We start from the raw sequence: 5,362 nt of genomic DNA, 5'->3' as shown, positions 1-5,362 counted from the left end.
CCGAGATGCTGCTGATGTATGGTAGTGTGGCTAGTCCTTGCAAGGACTGCACTAAACACTATATAGGACAAACAGGAAGACAGCTAACAATCCGCATACATGAACATCAACTAGCCACGAAACGACGCGACCAGCTATCCTTAGTAGCCACACGCGCAGACAACAAGCAACATGAATTCGCCTGGGACAACACTACTATCATAGGGCAAGCCAGACAGAGAACAGCCAGGGAATTCCTAGAGGCATGGCATTCATCCACAAACTCCATCAACAAACACATCGACCTGGACCCAATATACCAACCACTACAGTGGACAGCTGAAACTGACAACCGGAAGCGGCAGGGACAGACCACTATAAACACCGGAGGAAACATCAAAGAAGCGCTTCGCAGGAGGCTCCCAAGCACTGATGATGTCGCCTAGCCAGGGGACGAAACGTTTGCAACAAAAACTTCCAGCTCGGCGAACAGAACCACAACAACGAGCACCCGAGCTACAAATCTTTGCAAAAACTTTGGTCAAAAGGTTGTATTAGAAATGAAATATAGTGACTCGGCAAGATGGCGGCGATTTTGTAGAACTGCTGTGGACAGTTCTGCCTAACAGCCAAGGCATACCGGTGTTTTTTGCTATCCCTGGCCAATTTATGTGGTGGAATTATTAGTTTAAAACCTGACAGAACATATATTTGTTAATATTTGGGAGTGGGAAGGATGCCAAAGGGAAAAGGAACAAGCAAACAGCAGCAGGGAGGACACTCCCTTGCAGCACCTACCACACCAGAGATTGCAGCAGCAGCAGCCTCTCCTGAACTGCCCCCCCCCCCCCCCGGGGACCTGACAGACTCACAGGAATTGGCTGCGATGATGGAGAGACTTACCTTGAAAGTTGGGACTGGGATTGAGGAAATCCGTGGGGAGACTCATGCCCAGGTCCAATCTATTGCATACATGCTGCAGAAGTATGAGCAGGAAATCCTGGGCCTCGGGGAAGAGGGTGGAGGGTCGAACTAAGGCCTCGGAAGCTGCAATGGAGTCCTCATCCAGGTGCTGGGGCGAGATGTGCGGGCCTTGCGAGACCATATCGACGACCTCAAAAATCGAGGACAGAGGATAACTCTCTGAATTGTCGGGCTCCCTGAAGGTGAGGAAGGTGAGCAGCCAGTCAGCTTCTTTGAAAACTGGCTGCCAAGGTTTTTGGGCCTTTACATCGAGTCTAGCAGGCTACAGATTGAAAGGGCATATTGGGTTACAGTGCACAGGTCAGGGTTGGTGCAGCACCCCCGCTCGGTCCGAGTGCACTTCCACTCATATAAGGACAAGCAAAAAGTCATAGAAGCTTCCAGATCCCTGGGAAAAGATCCGCAGGTACTTTGATTAGATTAGATTAGATTAGATTACAGTGTGGAAACAGGCCCTTTGGCCCAACAAGTCCACACCGACCCGCCGAAGCGAAACCCACCCATACCCCTACATTTACCCCTTACCTAACACTACGGTCAATTTAGCATGGCCAATTCACCTGACCCTGCACATCTTTGGACTGTGGGAGGAAACCGGAGCACCCGGAGGAAACCCACACAGACACGGGGAGAACGTGCAAACTCCACACAGTCAGTCGCCTGAGGCGGGAATTGAACCCGGGTCTCTGGCGCTGTGAGGCAGCAGTGCTAACCACTGTGCCAGTTTTCCCTTCCTTTTTTTTATTCCTTTCTTTCTCACTAATAATTTCTTTTTTGGAAAGGGGAAAAATAATTTGGAATAAGTTGTTCCTACTAATTTTTTCATATAACTGGATTTTCTGATGGGAAATTTTGTGGATGTTCTTTGTTGTCTCTCCCCTTTTTTTTGTTTGTTCTGTTTCTCTTTTAGTCACAAGTAGGGGTGACATGAAGCCAGGGATGGGTGGAGTGCTCATCCTGACTTGGTCTTTTTTCTGTTGATTTAAGGATCATCTCCATGTTTTGTCTCTGGCCTAAGGCTGGAGCACAGTCCTGGTTTGAAGGATCTGTGAAGGAGGGGATGGGTAGGGTGAGTGCCCCCTATGGGCAGGGGAAAGAGTCTTCTATTCAAGGTTTTATAATTTTTTTTTGGTAGTAATAGCTGTTTATAGTTATGATAGAGTAGTTTTTGTATATATAGTTCTTCGACGCTATGAGTTTTTATTTACTTATGCTCAGCGCTTTGTAAGAAGGTTTCGCCCTCCCAGGGGTTCAAGGGTCTCTGAAAGGGGATATGGCTAAGTGTCTTATTAAATTGTGCACCTGGAACATTTAGGGAAGCCATTTGCCTGTTAAAAGGAAAAAAGTGCTTTCCAGCCTAAAGAGAGAAAGGGTTGATATCACTTTGTTGCAGGAAACCCATCTTGATGATGGGGAACATGTGAAATTACAACAGGGGGTCCTTTACTACTTAAAGTAGGGGAGTGGCGGTACTTATCCAGAACAATCTTCCGTTCACATTATTAGAGCAGGTGAAAGATGAGCAGGGACAGTTTGTGATACTTAAAGCCCTGATACATGGGGAGGAATATGGCATTTTAAATGTTTACTGTCCTCCGGCGCATCCCCTCAAATTTTTGATTAGTGCTTTCTCTAAGTTGAGTGCTTTTGGAACGCAACACATTATTATGGGGGATGATTTTAATTGTCTATTGGATCCGACAGTGGACAGGATGCCTTGCGGGTTCCCAACTATTTCTTCGCAGGCCAAGCAGGTGGTTGACATATGCGAGGAGTTGGGGCTGGTGGATATTTGGAGATGTCTTCACCCTACCGGCAGGGACTTCATCTTTTTTTACAAACCCACATAAATGTCACATGAGGATTGACCTCTTTCTGGCTCCCTCGGCCCTTCTGGATTTGATTATGAATTGTAAAATTGGGAATATAGCTATCTCTGATCATGCAGCAGTGTATTTGGAGGTTAAGGCCAAGAGTGAGGGGCTATGTTTGCGGCACTGGCGTTTGGACCCTTTTCTCCTTAAGGATTCCAAATTTGTGGAATACTTCTTGAAGAAGTTTCAGGAATCCTTGACTATCAAATCAGGCACGGCTAGTAGTCCATCTATGCTATTGGAGACTGCTAAGGCCTTTGCTAGGGGTTTAGCTATTTCCTATTCGGCTAGCCGGAAACGACAGAAAGAGGAAGAGTAGCATCTACTTGAGATGCGGTTGAGAGCTGCCGAAGCGGCACATTTTGCGCGGCCTTCAGTGATAAGCTACAGTGGGTCACAGCCCGCCGGGCTGCCTTGAATTCAATACTGACACACAACACAAAGAAAGATCTTGCTTTTGCCAGACAAAGGCTGTTCGAATATGGCGATAGGCCAGGGAAGTATTTAGCGTACCTGACTAGGAAAAAGCGTGCTCCCCAATCCATTGCTGTAATCAGAGACAGCGCCAGGGTCCTTGCACACTATGCTAAAATGATTAATGAGGCTTTCCGGAGCTTTTACTCTGAATTGTATTGGTCTGAAGGTTGCGAAGACAGGAGGGCTAAAACGGAGACCTTTTTTAAGAGCATGGACCTCCTGAAGAAGGGCCTGTGCCCGAAACGTCGAATGTCCTGTTCCCTGGATGCTGCCTGACCTGCTGTGCTGTTCCAGCAATAAAGTTTCAACTTTGATCTCCAGCATCTGCAGACCTCACTTTCTCCTCCTGGGGTAACCTTGGAATAGGCCTCTCTCCATAACGTCCCCTTAACAGTTTAGGAAATACAGGAGGCAGCTAGGCAACTACAGATTGGGAAAGCGCCTGGCCCTGATGGTCTTCCAGGTGAGTTTTATAAGGAGTTTATAGGGATTCTGTCAGGGCCGATGTTGGAGAAGTACGATCACTCCTATATGCATGAATGCCTACCACCATCTTTGAGAGAAGCTAATATTTCCTTATTTCTGAAGAAGGTTCCTGAGGATTGTGACTCATACAGGCCCATCTCTCTATTAAATTCAGATTTCACAATTCTGTCCAAGATCCTGGCGCTGAGATTGGAAAGGGTGTTGCCCCATATTATTAAAGAGGACCAGACAGGCTTTACAAGGGGTCATGGGTCCTCTAATATTAGAAGGTTGCTGAATATGGTCCAAGCTTGTCAGCAACGATCGATTCAGGGGTTGGTGATTTCCTTACATGCAGAGAAAACATTTGACTGGGTAGAATGGCCGTATCTATTTTATGTCTTAGAACAGTTTGGTTTGGGTGGGGTCTTTGCTAGGTGGGTTGAGGTTTTATATCGCCACCCTCTGGCCGCAGTCATCAACAACCGGGTAAAGTCTGAGAATTTTACGATTGGTCAGGGTAGTTGGCAAGGCTACCTCCTCTCACCGTTGTTGTTTACGTTGGTGATAAAGCCGCTGGCAGAGGTCATTCATCAGAACGTCCACATAATTGCTCTGGAAGTGGGATCGAGGGCACACAAGATTACTGTATGCGGATGATGTCCTTCTGTTTTTATCGAACCCAATGACCTCTGTACCCCATTTGATACAATGTATCAATTCATTTGGGGCTACTTCAGAATATAAGATTAACTTGGCAAAATTGGAGGTTATGCCTTTGGGGAACCTTAAAGGATGTACCAAAAGTTGAAGGTGCCCCTAAGTTCCCTTTTAAGTGGTCACAGGCAGGGTTCCGATACCTACGCACTTTTATTACCCCCACATTTGATCTGTTATTTCGGACTAACTTTGCTCACTTGCTCGACAATATTAGGCGAGATCTCCAGAGATGGGAAGCTCTTCCAATTTCATTAAGAAGAATGTTCTTCCTCGTTTGGTTTATCCCATGCGTACACTCCCTATAATGTTTCCCAGGTCAACGCTGCGGAAGCTTATGGGGTGGTTTGGTTCCTTTGTCTGGCATGATGGGCGGCCCCTCATCAAACTTACTAAATTGCAGTTGCCTTCCTGAAGGGCTTATGCCCAAAACGTTGATTCTCCTGCTCCTCGGATGCTGCCTGGCCTGCTGTGTTTTTCCAGCACCACACTTCTCAACTCTAGTCTTCAGCATCTGCAGTCCTCACTTTTTCCTGGGTAGGTAATGATCCAAACTCAATATGGCTGGATATTGAGGCCACCCAGGCAAAGTGCCTTCTTATTAACCTGTTGTTCATGGATAAGATGAGGACAGTTATGGATCACTGCCGGAACCACATTGTCATTAGTACAGTCAAGGCATGGAGGGCGATGTGTCAGAGTGAGGGTTGTTTATCCAAGACTTCGCCACTTACACCTAGAGTTGGCATGCCAGTGTTCCGACCAGGGATGATGGACTCAGGGTTCAAACTATGGGCAGCGAGAGGAGTTTCTAGTTTGGGAGACTTGTTTGAGGGGGAGGTTATGACGTCTTTTGAGCAACTGAG

The sequence above is a fragment of the Chiloscyllium plagiosum genome, chromosome 19 (genome assembly GCF_004010195.1).
Source record: "Chiloscyllium plagiosum isolate BGI_BamShark_2017 chromosome 19, ASM401019v2, whole genome shotgun sequence".
Lineage (NCBI taxonomy): Eukaryota > Metazoa > Chordata > Chondrichthyes > Orectolobiformes > Hemiscylliidae > Chiloscyllium > Chiloscyllium plagiosum.
This window is presented reverse-complemented; position numbering follows the sequence as displayed.